Genomic DNA, 18,954 nt, shown 5'->3' on the forward strand with positions numbered 1-18,954 from the left:
CTACGCCCTTCTTTTACCAGTACCCCTAGTATCTATGGTTTTCCAGTACCCTGTATCCTTCTTCCTTTACCGATACCCAGTGTCTCTCTTTCTTGCCCGGCACCCTACGCCCTTCTCCTTTTACCAGTACCCCTAGTTTCTATGGTTTTCCAGTACCCTGTATCCTTCTTCCTTTTCGATCCCCGGTGTTCCTCTCTCTTGCCCAGCACCCTACGCCCCTCCTGACGAAGGACACAGGCCGAAACGCATGTCAGGGTACGTGCTGCACTAGTACAGCTCACCACTAGGTAACCTCCCATCTCCATACCCCTCTATGATCTATATATTTTGACTGCACTGTTAACTTGCACATTTGTGACATGTATATGCAATGGCACTCTCCACACTGCGTGCCCACTACTGCATACTAATCTTGTGCGTCCTGTCTATCCTCAGTACTTCCTCGTGGTGTCCTGGTGTGCATACCTATTGTATTCACAGTACCTATCATCACCAGTATATAACATACTATTGCACTGCACTGAATTACCTTGTGCCTGAGTATATACCGATTCTCTGACCACTAGTACCACCATCCTGTACCTCATTTCTGGTGGTCTTATTCATTGTTTGCTGTGATTCATCATTTGCCTTTTATGTGGTATTCTCCTCATGTTCTCAACCCTGCAACCCTCCTTATGCCGAAGTGGAACTAGACTTAATTTTCCCTGTCACATGAACTAACCAGACATCACCCTGAGGAATCCTCGATAAGACAATTTTTATTTTTTCAGCTCTGATAGGATTTTTTTTTTAGGTGCTTCTTGTTCTCGTTAGATTGAAATCTCACTGCTGGAGACATCAATATGGAAACCTCCGTCTCCGCACAATCCGTCATGAACCTCTACATCAGCCGCCCCCTACCTAGCCGCTGGCTTGTCTCCTTCCCTTCCCCCCTCACTCTTCCTTTTCAGACCGTTTTTCCAGATCGTAATGAACAGGATCATTTATTTAATTAAACTGTTCCTTCTGTTTATAGTTTGGAATCCGACAATTATAGTAACAAACTTATAATTAGTGAATGTGAGGGAGACTGAGGGAGAAAGGGAGGAGGGCGAGGAGGGATAAAATGGGTACATGAGATCGAGAGGGAAATGGAGGAGAGTAAGGAGGGATACAATGGGTACAGGAGATCGAGAGGGAAATGGAGGAGAGTAAGGAGAGATACAATGGGTAAAGGAGATCGAGAAGGAAATGGAGGAGAGTAAGGAGGGATAAAATAGGTACAGGAGATCGAGAGGGAAATGGAGGGGAGTAAGGAGAGATACAATGGGTAAAGGAGATCGAGAGGGAAATGGAGGGGAGTTAGGAGAGATACAACGGGTAAAGGAGATCGAGAGGGAAATGGAGGAGAGTAAGGAGGGATAAAATAGGTACAGGAGATCGAGAGGGAAATGGAGGGGAGTAAGGAGAGATACAACGGGTAAAGGAGATCGAGAGGGAAATGGAGGAGAGTAAGGAGGGATGCAATGGGTACAGGAGATCGAGTGGGAAATGGAGGAGAGTAAGGTGGGATGCAATGGGTAAACGAGATCGAGAGGGAAATGGAGGAGAGTAAGGAGGGATACAATGGGTAAAGGAGATCGAGAGGGAAATGGAGGGGAGTTAGGAGAGATACAACGGGTAAAGGAGATCGAGAGGGAAATGGAGGAGAGTAAGGTGGGATGCAATGGGTAAACGAGATCGAGAGGGAAATGGAGGAGAGTAAGGATAGATACAATGGGTACAGGAGATCGAGAGGGAAATGGAGGGGAGTAAGGAGGGATACAATGGGTAAAAGAGATCGAGAGGGAAATGGAGGAGAGTAAGGAGGGATGCAATGGATAAAGGAGATCGAGAGGGAAATGGAAGAGAGTAAGGAAGGATGCAATGGGTAAAGGAGATCAAGAGGGAAATGGAGGAGAGTAAGGAGAGATACAATGGGTACAGGAGATCGAGAGGGAAATGGAGGAGAGTAATAAAGGATGCAATCGGTACAGGAGACTGAGGGGGAAAGTGAGGAGGGATACAATGGGTACAGGAGATCAAGAGGGAAATGGAGGAGAGTAAGGAGGGATGCAATGGGTACAGGAGATTGAGGGGGAAATGGAGGAGAGTAAGGAGGGATGCAATGGGTGGGTACAGGAGACTGAGGGGGAAATGGAGGAGAGTAAGGAGGGATACAATGGGTACAGGAGACTGAGGGGGAAATGGAGGAGGGCGAGGAGGAATACAACGAATATGGGCGACTGAGAGGATGGGAGGAGAGTAAGGAGGGATACAATGGGTACAGGAGACTGAGGTGGAAATGGAGGAGGGCAAGGAGGGATACAGTGGGTACAGGAGATCGAGAGGGAAATGGAGGAGGGCGATGAGAGATGCAATGGGTACAGGAGACTGAGGGGGAAATGGAGGAGGGCGAGGAGGGATACAGTGGGTACAGGATACTGAGGGGGATAGGGAGGAGGGCGAGGAGGGTTACAGTGGGTACAGGATACTGAGGGGGAAGGGAGGAGGGCGAGGAGGGATACAGTGGGTACAGGATACTGAGGGGGACAGGGGAGAGGGCGAGGACGGATACAGTAGGTACAGGAGACTGAGGGGGAAAGGGAGGAGGGCGAGGAGGGATACAGTGTGTACAGGAGACTGAGGGGGATATGGAGGAGGGATACAGTGAGTACAGGATACTGAGGGGGAAAGGGAGGAGAGACACAATGGGAACATGAGACTGAGGGGGAAATGGAGGAGGGCGAGGAGGGATACAGTGGGTACAGGAGACTGAGGGGGATAGGGAGGAGGGCGAGGAGGGATACAGTGAGTACTGGATACTGAGGGGGAAAGGCAGGAGAGATACAATGGGTACAGGAGACTGAGGGGGAAAGGGAGGAGGGTGATGAGGGATACAGTGGGTACAGGAGACTGAGGGGGAAAATGAGGAGGGCGAGGAGGGATACAGTGGGTACAGGAGACTGAGGTGGAAAGGGAGGAGGCCGAGGAGGGATACAGTGGATACAGGAGACTGAGGGGGAAAGGGAGGAGGACGAGGAGGGATACAGTGGGTACAGGATACTGAGGGGGATAGGGAGGAGGGTGAGGAGAGATACAATGGGTACAGGACACTGAGGGGGATAGGGAGGAGGGCGAGGAGAGATACAATGGGTACAGGAGACTGAGGGGGAAATGGAGGAGGGCAAGGAGGGATACAGTGGGTACAGGAGACTGAGGGGGAAAGGGAGGAGGGCGAGGAGGGATACAGTGGATACAGGAGACTGAGGGGGAAAGGGAGGAGAGATACGATGGGTACAGGAGATTGAGAGGGGAAGTGAGGAGAGCAATGAGGGATGCAACAAATACGGGAGACTGAGGGGAAGGAAGGAGAGTACGGAGGGATGCAATGGGGACAGGAGACTGAGGGAAATGGAGGAGAGTAAGGAGAGATGTAGCGGGTACAGAAGACTGATGAGGAAAGGGAGAACGAGGATGGATACATTGGGTACGGGAGATCGAGGGAGAAAGTGAGGAGAGCAAGGAGGGAAGCAACGGGTTCGGGAGACTGAGCGAGAAAGGTAGGAGAGTAAGGAGGGATGCAATAGCTACCGGAGACTCAGGGGGAAACGGAGGAGAGCAAGGAGGGATGTAGCATTTACGGGAGACAGGGGGAAAGGGGAGGAAAGCAGCTCAGGATGTAGCGGGTACAGAAGACTGATGGGGAAAGGAGTAGAGCGAGGAGGAACGCAGCGGATATGGGAGATTGTGGGGAAAAGGAGGAGAGTGATGAAGGATATAGCATTTAAGCATTTAAGTGAGACAGGGGTAAAGGGAGGAGAGCAAGGAAGAATGCAGCGGGTATGGGAGATTGTGGGAAAAGGGAGGATAATGAGGAGGGAAGTAGCGTTTACGGGAGACAGGGGGAAAGGGAGGAAAGCGAGGGTGGATGCAGCGGGTATGAGAGTCTGCGGGGAATAGGAAGGATGCAGCGGGCATGGGAGATCGAGGGGGAAAGTGAGCAGAGCAAGAAGGGATGCAGCAAGTATGGGAGTCTGTGGGGGATAGGAAGGAGAGTAATAAGGGATGCAGCGGGTACGGGAGATCGAGGGGAAAAGTGAGGAGAGCGAGTAGGGATGCTACAGGTACGGGGGATTGAGGGAGAAAGGAAGGAGAGCGAGGATGGATGCAGCGGGTACGGGAGATTGAGGGGGAAAGTGAGGAGAGCAAGGAGGGATGCAGAGGATTTGTGACATCAAGGGGGAAAGGGAGGAGGGCAAAGAGGCTTGCAGCGAGTACGGGAGATCGAGGGGGGATGAAGTGGGTATGGGAAATCGACGGGGATGCAGTATATACGGGAAACTGAGGAGGAAAGAAAGAAGCTCGAGGAAGGATGCAGAAGGTCCAGGAGACTGAGGGGGAAAGGGAGGATAGCAAGGAGGGATGCAGCGGGCACGGGAGACTCAGGGCTGCGCTTTTCCTTTCGTGACATATGGACTCCATTTCCCTGCATATATATCTAGCCTTCTTGTCCAAGTTGGCATAGACCTGAACTCTTCTATGGGTGGCTTCTTGAAGACCACACCCACTTGGATAAAAAAGACTAGATTTAAATATCAGTAAAGGCGTCCATATTTCTCAAACTGAGAGATGTAGAAATAAAATAAACCAGGGCTGAATTCATGAGAATGACGAGATTTAGGCTGAGTAAAAAAATACATATTCATAGCAAGTGCCAAGCCCTCCTTTAAAATATAAGGATGAGCAGGTGTTTCCTCAATCAATGGTGTGGATAAAAATCTGTGACTGCCCCAGAAGGATGACGAGATTATTTGTGAGATGTTAGACCTCAGAACGAGCCGATTCATGGCACATAGATGAGGACATTACTGTCTTAAGGACATAGAGGTAAAATTAACCCAAAAGCATGTGGCGAGAATGACGGTGTGACCCGACCCAACAGGTCCTACCTGTAGGGAATGGGGGATGATCACCACCTGAGCTGAAACCTCAGCCTGTCCCTGCACTCCCCTAACGTCCTATGCGGGTCCTTCCCCCCGCCACTGTCAGGATAACTCATCCCTAGTAGTCACCTATTACTTCCCTGGCTAGTGCTCTGGCCGGCAAGGAACACTAGCCTCACCTCTGCAGATAATACACACAGGGGGAAGTGACAAACACCAAAGGGGAAAGGTAAAATAAAACATCACACTAGAGATTATGATCACTGCTGCAAGTTCCACATCGCAGATAATAACAGCAACTGGACTCCAATCACCAGATGTGGCGGACACCAGAGAGCTGCTCTTGCTAGGCTGGTCTCAAGAAAGAAACTGTATCACCAACAGTCAGCTGATGCATCAAGTAACCTTTTAAAGGATGGTGGGTGTGGTCACCACCTGCATCAGCTGACCCAGCAGCACTGCAGTAACATCAGATAGCCAGCGGGAAAAAACTGACATTAACTCCCGATGGTCCAAAAGGAAAAAAGTTTTAAACTGAGTGGAGCCAGAGTTGGACCTCACCAGAAAACTACACATGGCATCGATCCATCAGAGTTCACCTCTGCAGTCACCTGACCCTCGGGTTTACAGCGAATGCAGCCCGATGTAGGTGACGACAACGTAGGCTCCGGAGGTGCCACAAATCTCCTGAGCACCGACCTGTGGAATGAGTTGTGTACGTGCATTACTGGGGGTAACTCCAGCTGGAAAGTCCCCGGGCCGAGAACGGCCGACACCCGACACGGCCCGATCACCCTAGCACACTTCTACCTGATGTTTTTGGTGGACACCCACACGTACTCGTTCACACACAGGTCCGGACCTGAACTTGGCACAAGATGGTGAAATCTTTGCAGAACCGACAACAGAGGCTTCGCCCTGTGTAACCACACTCATGCCCCCACTATGCACAGAGGGAACCACCACCCTCCCCTGTCCCCTCCTCCTAAGAGGTCTCCGACACACAGGGTTTACTTGTAAGGGTTGAGTCTTGCCCCTACTCCCTGGCAGCACCTCAGCTGCCCCCACCGGAGATGAAGGGGTAGGTTGCAGAAAGATGGCAGAGATCGTAGCTCCATGGCTGCAGTCTTTACATGACTAGTCCCAGCTGACTACGTCCCTGGACGGCCAATCTATGACTGAGTTGTGTTCTTTCAAACAAGGGAGGCCTAAAACGATGGGAGTTGGCATACCCTCCAACCATAGCACGACAGGGACTCTTCATGAGGAGTGCTTATACGCAGGTGTATATCATCTGTTATGCAAGGCAATTTCAGTAACACAATGTACATAGCGATCAGAGCACATACAGTGATCTGACAATAACCCAAAATAATAGAACGAGCTCTGAGACGTGGAAACTCTGTAGACCGCAATTCCTGATCCTCTCCAAACACAACTAGAGGCAGCTGTGGATTGCGCCTAAGGCTCCCTATGCAACTCGGCACAGCCTGAGAAACTAACTAGCCTGAAGATAGAAAAATAAGCCTACCTTGCCTCAGAGAAATACCCCAAAGGAAAAGGCAGCCCCCCACATATAATGACTGTGAGTAAGATGAAAAGACAAACGTAGGGATGAAATAGATTCAGCAAAGTGAGGCCCGATATTCTAGACAGAACGAGGATAGGAAAGATAACTTTGCGGTCTACACAAAACCCTAAAGAAAACCACGCAAAGGGGGCAAAAAGACCCTCCGTACCGAACTAACGGCACGGCGGTACACCCTTTGCGTCACAGAGCTTCCAGCAAAACAAATAGACAAGCTGGACAGAAAAAATAGCAACAAATAGCAAAGAAGCACTTAGCTATGCAGAGCAGCAGGCCACAGGAATGATCCAGAGAAACACAAGTCCAACACTGGAACATTGACAGGAAGCATGGATCAAAGCATCAGGTGGAGTTAAGTAGAGAAGCAGCTAACGACCTCACCAGATCACTTGAGGGAGGAAACTCAGAAGCTGCAGTACCACTTTCCTCCACAAACGGAAGCTCCCCGAGAGAATCAGCCGAAGTACCACTTGTGACCACAGGAGTGAACTCTGCCACAGAATTCACAACAGTACCCCCTCACCTTGAGGAGGGGTCACCGAACCCTCACCAGAGCCCCCAGGCCGACCAGGATGAGCCACATGAAAGGCACGAACAAGATCGGGAGCATGGACATCAGAGGCAAAAACCCAGGAATTATCTTCCTGAGCATAACCCTTCCATTTAACCAGATACTGGAGTTTCCGTCTTGAAACACGAGAATCCAAAATCTTCTCCACAATATACTCCAATTCCCCCTCCACCAAAACCGGGGCAGGAGGCTCAACAGATGGAACCATAGGTGCCACGTATCTCCGCAACAATGACCTATGGAATACGTTATGTATGGAAAAAGAATCTGGAAGGGTCAGACGAAAAGACAAACGTAGGGATGAAATCGATTCAGCAAAGTGAGGCCCGATATTCTAGACAGAACGAGGATAGGAAAGATAACTTTGCGGTCTACACAAAACCCTAAAGAAAACCACGCAAAGGGGGCAAAAAGACCCTCCGTACCGAACTAACGGCACGGAGGTACACCCTTTGCGTCCCAGAGCTTCCAGCAAAACAAATAGACAAGCTGGACAGAAAAAATAGCAACAAATAGCAAAGAAGCACTTAGCTATGCAGAGCAGCAGGCCACAGGAATGATCCAGAGAAACACAAGTCCAACACTGGAACATTGACAGGAAGCATGGATCAAAGCATCAGGTGGAGTTAAGTAGAGAAGCAGCTAACGACCTCACCAGATCACCTGAGGGAGGAAACTCAGAAGCTGCAGTACCACTTTCCTCCACAAATGGAAGCTCCCCGAGAGAATCAGCCGAAGTACCACTTGTGACCACAGGAGTGAACTCTGCCACAGAATTCACAACAATCATCTACGACTTGGGTCACCCTTCCCTGGCTGAGTGGGACTGAGTCAATGGCCCGAACGTTTAGGGTTCTCGCTAGCATCCTACCCATCAGACCAAAGGTTTGAACAAAGCGAGCATTCACCAAATTGACTCCCGCTCCACTATCCACAAGCACTGGTATAGTCTCAGTTACCCCAACCACCACTTCAGCAGGTATGGTACGCTGAGATGAGAATATGGAGGAAATATACACACCCTGGTAGCCTCCCTCCTCACGACCAGGGGGACGCGGCTTTTGAGATGGTGAAGGTACTTTGGCGCGAGCTGGGCAGACGAAATGATGAAAAGGACCAGTCTGCCCACAGAAAAAACATGCCCCCATACCACGGCGAACCGCAGGCAACCCTGTTTGAGATGACATTCCTCCCACCTGCATATGTTCTTCCATCTGCACCGCTGTGTCCTCTTCCCTAGAAAGGACAGCAGGGGGCAGATTCGGTGTATGTCTCCCTGAGGCGTCTATCCACCCAGATAACAAGGACCATGGCGGCCTCCAACAACCTGGGAGCAGCATACGGCACCAGAGTATACTGCAGCCTATGTGACAGACCCTGACAAAAATGGCTCCTAAGAGCAGGGTCATTCCACTGAATGTCAGTGGCCCACCTCCCAAACTCCGAGCAGTACTCCTCAGCCGGCTGGCCCCCCGCTTGATTTTACGGAGTCTAGACTCAGCCAGGGAGACGCCATCAGGATCCGCATACACCAACGACAAAGCCACAAAAAACTTGTCCACCAACCGCAGAGATGGTGACTTGGTCGTCAGGGAGAAGGCCCAGGATTGGGGATCATCCTTGAGAATGGAGACTATAATACCCACACGCTGTTCCTCACTCCCTGAAGAATGAGGGTAGAGCCTGAAATGCAGCTTGCAGGCTTCTTTAACCCCTTACCGCCGATGACGGTATCACCTGCTTTGAAGTGAGCTCCGGCGGTGAGCCCACATCTTTTCCTGGCCATGTCAGCTGTTGTGATTGTTTTTGACAAACACCAAGGTAACAAAAACACCACACTTAGCTTATGATAACCGCTGCTAAGTTCCACACCGCAGATAACAACAGCAACTGGAGTCCAGTCACCAGACGTGGTGGACACCAGAGCACTGCACCTGCTAGGCTGTCCTCCAGAAAGGAATGGTGTCACCAACAGTCAGGGGGAAAGAAACTGACATTAACCCCCGATAGTCCAAAAGGAAAAAAGTTTTAAACTGAGTGGAACCAGAGTTGCCACAAATCCAAAAATGGATTGTGACACATGGCTATGACACCTTTGTGAAATGTTGCATCTATAGAGGTCTGAACACCAACCAGACAATAATGTGTACACTATCAGAAGAGCCATCTCATTGGCTATGACCATTATACTTGGAAAAGTGGAGGAAAACCAGTCAAGAGTTGGTACAGACCACAACCAAGATATTGGAAAGCCCAAAAACCCAAACACAAGACGGGATGTTCCTTAAGAACAGTGAGGAAGTGAGTGAGGCAGATCTAGGAGACCATGAGTAGAGATGAAGGAACAGTGACTGTCATAGAGAAGAGGAAGATGTCCAGCTGAGTGATGGAACGTTATAACTGCCAAAGCAGATTCACATTGGTAACATACAAAAAAAGGGAGACAAACACCTGAACTTGACTGGTCCCTGTTCAGACCAGGAAAAGCCCTTCTCTGACACTGATATGTCCCTGCTGACCTCGGAGGTTGGCACTCTAAGGTAACGTAATGGTTCCCCACTCAACGGCGGCTTACCATGAATATCCTTAGCAGCTCCTAGGATCTCTAGAGTAGCAGTTTCCTAAGAAATACAGGAATCACACACAAAACAACTGCCACAAACACAAACTTCAGCAAAGTGAATTAATCCAGCAAAGTCCATCACCAGCAGGAAACACCAGTAAGGGAAGGTATTTAAGGTTGCACCCAAAAGGTGATAGGGCAGAAAAACAGAATATATGAAAAATGCTTGTTTCCCAAAACCAACAGAAATCAAGAAAACAGAACTAAAATACCCAAAGAAAAGATGAATCGGTTGTGGCTCAGAGGAAAGACACGCCGTCCACAGAAAACAGAAATAAGGGTTTGAATCTAGAAGCACGACAGTCCCCCCTTCTTTTGATTTTTTTGTAGTTGATGATGAGGTTTGCGCACACGTCAGGAGGAATTTTGCTCCACTCTTCTTTGCAGATCATCTCTAAATCATTAAGATTTTGAGGCTGTCGCTTGGCAACTTGGAGCTTCAACTCCCTCCATAAGTATTCTATGGGATGAAGGTCTGGAGACTGGCTAGGCCACTCCATGACCTTAATGTGCTTCTTTTTGAGCCACTCCTTTGTTGCCTTGGCTGTATGTTTTGGGTCATTGTCTTGGTGGAAGACCCAGCCACGACCCATTTTTAATGTCCTGGCGGAGGGAAGGAGGTTGTCACTCAGGATTTTACAGCACATGGCTCCATCCATTCTCCCATAGATACAGTGAAGTAGCCCTGTGCCCTTAGAAGAGAAACACCCCCAAAACATAATGCTTCCACCTCCATGCTTGACAGTGGGGATGGTGTTCTTTGGGTCATAGGCAGTATTTCTCTTCCTCCAAACACAGCGAGTTGAGTTGATGCCAAAGACTATTTTTGTCTCATCTGACCACAGCAACTTCTCACAATCACTCACAGAATCATCCAGTTGTTCATTGTCAGACTTCAGATGGACTGGCACCTGTGCCTTCTAGAGCAGGGGAACCTTGCGGGCACTGCAGAATTGTAAACCTTTACGGCATAATGTGTTACCAATGGTTTTCTTGGTGACTGTGGTCCCAGTTGCATTGAGATCATTAACAAGTTCCCCTGTGTAGTTTTAGGCTGATCTCTCACCTTCCTCATGATCAAGGATACCACACGAGGTGAGATGTTACATGGTGCCCCAGATCGATGTCGATTGACAGTCATTTTGTATTTCTTCCATTTTCTTACTATTGCACCAACAGTTGTCTCCTTCTCACCCAGCGTCTTACTTATGGTTTTGTCTCCCATTCCAGCTTTGTGCAGGTCTATGATCTTGTCCCTGACATCCTTATAAAGCTCTTTGGTCTTGCCCATGTTGTAGAGGTTAGAGTCTGACTGATTAATGGAGTCTGTGGACAGGAGTCTTTTATAAAGGTGACTATGTAAGACTGGTGTCTATAATGCAGGTAACGAGTTGATTAGGAGTGCCTAACCGGTCTGTAGGAGGCAGAACTCTTAATGGTTTGTAGGGGATCAAACACTTATTTCCTTCACTGTATGTTTCAGTGTGTATAGCGTTACAGTGATGCGGAGCTTGGGATAAGTTTGTGAAGTATCTGACATTGATATCAGTGGAAGAAGCCCCACTTACAGGCCAGTCTATTTTTACACAGTAGTGTTTGCAATTTTGTGTTGGCACAGAATAGATTTTTTAATGAAGAGTAATTTTAAAGGGTTTTGTTTTTTTTCTGCTATACTACCATGGAGATATGTCACAGAGAAATCAAACCGAGCGAAAAATAGGTCCCTCCGGGCCTGTCTAGTATTCAGGCACTTGGCGGAGTCAACATGCAGTAAATTTTTGTGATCAGTGAAGACCATTACTCTATGCCTAGATCCCACCTGCCAATGTCTCCATTCCTCGAAAGCTCTCGATCACCTATATGTCATAGTTGGACTCTGCTTGTGAGAATTTCCAATAAAAAAAAGCACAAGGATGAAAGTAACCGTCCTTCTTCTGTGAAAGAACAGCAGCCATCCCTACAGAAGAGGCGTCCACCTCAACCACAAATGGCAAATCATCATCGGGTTGACTGAGGACCAGAACTTTAGAAAAGTAGAGCAGCAAGAGCATTTACAGCCTCAGAAGACCAAGACGTCAAGTCGGCGTCATATCAGTAAGAGGTTTGACTATTGACTGAGAAGTTTAGAATGAACGTACGATAATAATTAGCGAAATGGAAGGACCTCTGTAGAGCTTTAAGATTAGTAGGTTGCACCCAATCAACAAAGGCCTATACCTTAACGAGATCCATCTGAAAACCTTCAGCGGAAACCTAATGACCCAAAAACTGAATCTGCTGCACCTCAAACTGACACTTCTCTGGTTTGGTAAATAAATGATTGTCACGAAGAAGCTGAAGCCCCCATGGCGCTCACGCTGACGTCAGACAGGTGAAGTGCGTTCATTGGCTGTGAACTCGCAGGACCTGTCTGACATCGGACATAGTCCGTCATTGGACGCCTCGCCCCGTTTGGTGTGGGATTCAGCCATGAGCCCACACCTTCTCCAGCACAAGACAGCTGATCTGATTGGCTGATATGTGTCCCTAACAGCAGCGGGTGGAATCGCGATCCACCCGTGGCTATTAACATGTTGAATACTGCTGTCAAACTCTGACAGCGGTATTTAACATGCATGCGCAGGAAGCGCGTCATTCCCTCCTCCCATCGGCGCCTATGTCACATGACTGCAGGTCGCCGATGGGTCGGCATGACAACCAGAGGTCTCCTGGAGACCTCTATGGTTGTCACTGCCTGATTGCTGTGAGTGCCGCCTGGTGGTTTGCGCTCTTAGCAATGCTGTAATTCTACTAGATACAGATGATGTGATCATGGCCTCTATGTAATAAAACTATTAAAAAAAAAAACAACTGCACATATTTGTTATCGCCGCATTCAGAATCGCCCGATCTATCAATAAAAAAAAAGCATTAACCTGATCTCTACACGGCGTAGTGAGAAAAAAATTAAAAACGGCAGAGTTACGTTTTTTTGGTCGCTGCAACATTGCATTAAAATGGAATAATGGGCGATCAAAAGATCGTATCTGCACCAAAATGGCATCATTAAAAACGTCAGCTCGGCACGTAAAAAATTAGCCCTCACCCAACCCGAGACCACAAAAAATGGAGACGCTACTGTATCGGAAAATTGTTTTTTTTTTTTTTTTTTTTACAAAGTTTGGTATTTTTTTTCACCACTTAGATAAAAAAATAACCTAGACATGTCTGGTGTCTATGAACTCGTAATGATCTGGAGAATTATAATGTCAGCTCAGTTTTAGCATTTAATGAACCTAGCAAAAAAAGCCAAACAGGAAACAAGTGTGGGATTGCACTTTTTTTGCAATTTCACTGCACTTGGAATTTTTTCCTGTTTTCTAGTACACGACATGGTAAAACCAATGATGTCGTTCAAAAGTACAACTCGTCCCGCAAAAAACAAGCCCTCACATGGCCAAATTGACGGAAAAAATAAAAAAGTTATGGCTCTGGGAAGGAGGGGAGTGAAAAACGAAAACAGCTCAAGTCATGAAGGGGTTGACCCCTTAACCCCCGGAGGTATTTTCGTTTTTCGATCAGGATAATCCTTTTTTTTTTTTTTATAGATTGGGTGATTCTGAACGCGGCGATACCAAATATGTGTATGTTTGATTTTTTTTTTTTTATTTTGAATGGGGCAGAAGGGGGCTGATTTATTATTTATTATTATTATTATTATACATTTTTATAGCGCCATTTATTCCATGGCGCTTTACATGTGAATACGGGGCAAATATAGACAAATACATTAAACATGAGCAGATAACAAGGCACACGAGTACATAAGGAGGGAGGACCCTGCCCGCGAGGGCTCACAGTCTGCAGGGGGTGGGTGAGGATACACTAGGAGAGGGAAGAGCTGGCTGTACGGCTGTTCAGTAGGTTGAGGATCACTGCAGGCTGTAGGCTTGTCGGAAGAGATGAGTCTTCAGGTTCTTTTTGAATGTTTCTATGGTAGGCGCAAGTCTGATGTGTTGGGGTAGAGAGTTCCAGAGTATGGGGGAAGCACGGGAGAAGTCTTGGATGCGGTTATGGGAAGAAGAGATGAGAGGGGAGTAGAGAAGGAGGTCTTGGGAGGATCGGAGGTCGCGTGTAGGTAGGTACCGGGAGACCATGTCACAGATGTATGGAGGAGACAGGTTGTGGATGGCTTTGTATGTCAGTGTGAGGGTTTTGAACTGGAGTCTCTGGGCGATAGGAAGCCAGTGAAGGGCTTGACACAGGGGAGAGGCTGGGGAATAGCGGGGGGACAGGTGGATTAGTCGGGCAGCAGAGTGTAGGATGGATTGGAGCGGTGCCAGAGTGCTAGAGGGGAGTCCAGAGAGTAGGAGGTTGCAGTAGTCGAGGCGGGAGATGATTTAAACTTTTATACTTTTTTTACATTTTTTAAAAAACTTAGTTTTTTACTTTTGGCATGCTTCAATAGCTTCTATAGTCTCAACTCTGCAACATGCAGGTGATGATCAGATCGCCTCTATATAGCAGAATTACTCACTTGCTGAAAGCACCGTCTACAGGGTGGCGCTCACAGCAAGCCGGCAGTGACATCGGGTTATGACGCCAATGAACCGGTGACCTGCGATCACGTGACGTGACACCTGAGGAAGCCTCATTCAGAGCAGAAACATGTTGTGTTTTTGAAAAAGTTTTTTATGTTGTTGGGGCATGAGCACTTTAATAATATTTTTAGAATAAATGTAATTGTAGACATGCAAGTGTATTATTGTTACTCTGGAACACCACTTGGAGGCTGCTCCATTCACACCGATAGTGTAGAAAACTGGGGGACAAATACCTGAACCTGACAGGTCCCTGTTCAGACTAGGAAAAGCCATCTCTGTTCCTGGTCTGTCCCTGCCTGACCGCGCAATTTGGAACCCTAAGGTAACGCAATGACGCCCCCATTCGATAGTAGCTTACCCCGAATGTCTTTAGCAGACCCTAGGATCACTACAGTAGGGCTTCTCATCCATGGAGGGGATCACTCACAATGTGCGGAGGCTTCTCATCCATGGAGGGGATCACTCACAATGTGCGGGGGCTTCTCATCCATGGAGGGGATCACTCACAATGTGCGGAGGCTTCTCATCCATGGAGGGGATCACTCACAATGTGTGGGGGCTTCTCATCCATGGAGGGATCACTCACAATGTGTGGGGGCTTCTCATCCATGGAGGGGTCACTCACAATGTGTGGAGCTTCTCATCCATGGAGGGGATCACTCACAATGTGCGGGGGCTTCTCATCCATGGAGGGGATCACTCACAATGTGCGGAGGCTTCTCATCCATGGAGGGGATCACTCACAATGTGTGGGGGCTTCTCATCCATGGAGGGATCACTCACAATGTGTGGAGGTTTCTCATCCATGGAGGGGGTCACTCACAATGCGTGGGGACTTCTCATCCATGGAGGGATCACTCACAATGTGTGGGGGCTTCTCATCCATGGAGGGGTCACTCACAATGTGTGGAGCTTCTCATCCATGGAGGGGGGTCACTCACAATGTGCGGAGGCTTCTCATCCATGGAGAGGGGTCACTCACAATGTGTGGAGGCTTCTCATCCATAGAGGGGATCACTCACAATGTGTGGAGGCTTCTCATCCATGGAGGGGATCACTCACAATGTGTGGAGGCTTCTCATCCATGGAGGGGATCACTCACAATGTGTGGAGGCTTCTCATCCATGGAGGGATCACTCACAATGTGTGGGGGCTTCTCATCCATGGAGGGGATCACTCACAATGTGCGGAGGCTTCTCATCCATGGAGGGGGTCACTCACAATGTGTGGGGGCTTCTCATCCATGGTGGGGATCACTCACAATGTGTGGGGGCTTCTCATCCATGGTGGGGATCACTCACAATGTGTGGGGGCTTCTCATCCATGGAGGGGATCACTCACAATGTGTGGGGGCTTCTCATCCATGGAGGGGATCACTCATAATGTGTGGGGGCTTCTCATCCATGGAGGGGGTCACTCACAATGTGTGGAGGTTTCTCATCCATGGAGGGGATCACTCACAATGTGTGGGGGCTTCTCATCCATGGAGGGGGTCACTCACAATGTGTGGGGGCTTCTCATCCATGGAGGGGGTCACTCACAATGTGCGGGGGCTTCTCATCCATGGAGTGATCACTCACAATGTGTGGAGGCTTCTCATCCAGGAGGGGATCACTCACAATGTGCTGGGGATTCTCATCCATGGAGGGGTCACTCACAATGTGTGGGGGCTTCTCATCCATGGAGGGGGTCACTCACAATGTGTGGGGGCTTCTCATCCATGGAGGGGGTCACTCACAATGTGCGGGGGCTTCTCATCCATGGAGTGATCACTCACAATGTGTGGAGGCTTCTCATCCAGGAGGGGATCACTCACAATGTGCTGGGGATTCTCATCCATGGAGGGGTCACTCACAATGTGTGGGGGCTTCTCATCCATGGAGGGGATCACTCACAATGTGTGGGGGCTTCTCATCCATGGAGGGGGTCACTCACAATGTGTGGCGGCTTCTCATCCATGGAGGGGATCACTCACACTGTGTGGAGTCTTCTCATCCAGGAGGGGATCACTCACACTGTGCTGGGGATTCTCATTCATGGAGGGGGTCACTCACAATGTGTGTGGGCTTCTCATCCATGGAGGGGATCTCTCACAATGTGTGGGGGCTTCTCATCCAGGAGGGGATCACTCACAATGTGTGCGGGCTTCTCATCCATGGAGGGGTCACTCACAATGTGTGGGGGCTTCTCATCCATGGAGGGGTCACTCACAATGTGCTGGGGATTCTCATCCATGGATGGGATCACTCACAATGTGTGGAGGCTTCTCATCCATGGAGGGGGTCACTCACAATGTGCGGAGGCTTCTCATCCATGGAGGGGATCACTCACAATGTTTGTAGGTTTCTCATCCATGGAGGGGATCACTCACAATGTGCGGGGGCTTCTCATCCATGGAGGGGATCACTCACAATGTGCGGGGGGCTTCTCACCTATGGAGGGGGTCACTCACAATGTGCGGGGGGCTTCTTATCCATGGAGGGGTCACTCACAATGTGTGGGGGCTTCTCATCCATGGAGGGATCACTCACAATGTGCGGGGGGCTTCTCACCTATGGAGGGGGTCTGTCATGATCCCAATGGCAGGGGATCACAAAAGGACAAGCACAAAACAAGCTCTAGGGTGATGGAACCTGAGCTGACCGCGATCCTGAACCTAAACACACAACTAGCAGTAGCCGGGGAACGTGCCTACGATGATTCCTAGACGTCTCGCGCCAGCCGAAAGATTAACTTCCCCTATAAGAAGAAACACAGACCTCACTTGCCTCCAGAGAAACACCCCACAGAAATAGCAGCCCCCCACATGTAATAACGGTGAAATGAGAGGAAAGCACATACGTAGTTATGAAAATAGAATCAGCAAAAATGAGGCCCGCTAAAGCTAGATAGCAGAGGATACAAAAGTGAACTGCGCGGTCAGCGAAAAACCCTTCAAAAAAACCATCCTGAAATTACTTGAACTCATGTGCCAACTCATGGAACATGAGGAGTAATTTCAGCCCACTAGAGCAACCAGCAGCAAGGAATCACATATCTGCAAGCTGGACTAAGACAAAAATTAAGCAAAACGTGGAACAGGAAAATCAAAACTTAGCTTGTCCTGAAGATAACAGGCGCAGGGAGCAGAGGTAAAAAGACACGCTGATTACATTGATAGCCGGCGAGGAAATGACAAAAAAGCCAGGTTAAATAGGAAACTCCCATAACCTGATGGAACAGGTGGACACCAGAGACCGCAGAGAACACACGTCACCCAGTACCATCAGTAACCACCAGAGGGAGCCCAAAAACAGAACTCACAACAGGGGTCACTCGCAATGTGCGGGGGGCTTCTTATCCATGGAGGGGTCACTCACAATGTGCGGGGGACTTCTTATCCATGGAGGGGTCACTCACAATGTGTGGGGGCTTCTCATCCATGGAGGGGGTCACTCACAATGTGCGGGGGCTTCTCATCCATGGAGGGGGTCACTCACAATGTGTGGGGGCTTCTCATCCATGGAGGGGGTCACTCACAATGTGTGGAGCTTCTCATCCATGGAGGGGATCACTCACAATGTGTGGGGGCTTCTCATCCATGGAGGGGGTCACTCACAATGTGCGGAAGCTTCTCATCCATGGAGGGGATCACTCACAATGTATGGGGGCTTCTCATCCATGGAGGGGGTCACTCACAATGTGTGGAGCTTCTCATCCATGGAGGGGGTCACTCACAATGTGTGGGGGCTTCTCATCCATGGAGGGGGTCACTCACAATGTGCGGAAGCTTCTCATCCATGGAGGGGATCACTCACAATGTATGGGGGCTTCTCATCCATGGAGGGGATCACTCACAATGTGTGGGGGCTTCTCATCCATGGAGGGGGTCACTCACAATGTGTGGGGGCTTCTCATCCATGGAGGGGGTCACTCACAATGTGTGGAGGCTTCTCATCCATGGAGGGGATCACTCACAATGTGGAGGCTTCTCATCCATGGAGGGGGTCACTCACAATGTGTGGAGGCTTCTCATCCATGGAGGGGATCACTCACAATGTGTGGAGGCTTCTCATCCATGGAGGGGATCACTCACAATGTGCGGGGGCTTCTCATCCATGGAGGGGATCACTCACAACGTGTGGGGGCTTCTCATCCATGGAGGGGGTCATTCACAATGTGTGGAGGCTTCTCATCCATGGAGGGGGTCATTCACAATGTGCGGAGGCTTCTCATCCATGGAGGGGATCACTCACAATGTGCGGAGGCTTCTCATCCATGGAGGGGGTCACTCACAATATGTGGGGGCTTCTCATCCATGGAGGGGGTCATTCACAATGTGCGGAGGCTTCTCATCCATGGAGGGGATCACTCACAATGTGCGGAGGCTTCTCATCCATGGAGGGGGTCACTCACAATATGTGGGGGCTTCTCATCCATGGAGGGGGTCACTCACAATGTGCGGGGGCTTCTCATCCATGGAGAGGATCACTCACAATGTGTGGAGGCTTCTCATCCATGGAGGGGTCACTCACAATGTATGGGTCACTCACAATGTATGGGGGCTTCTCATCCATGGAGGGGATCACTCACAATGTGCGGGGGCTTCTCATCCATGGAGGGGATCACTCACAATGTGCGGG

General features: G+C 49.3%; 1 protein-coding gene across 5 annotated transcripts in view; it reads right to left on the reverse strand.

Moving 5' to 3' along the window:
• Nucleotides 1-18,954, reverse strand: part of NLGN2 (neuroligin 2) — a 250,363-nt gene that overhangs the window by 165,405 nt on the left and 66,004 nt on the right. The window lies entirely within an intron of this gene.

This window comes from Ranitomeya imitator, chromosome 4 (genome assembly GCF_032444005.1).
Source record: "Ranitomeya imitator isolate aRanImi1 chromosome 4, aRanImi1.pri, whole genome shotgun sequence".
NCBI classification, from domain to species: domain Eukaryota; kingdom Metazoa; phylum Chordata; class Amphibia; order Anura; family Dendrobatidae; genus Ranitomeya; species Ranitomeya imitator.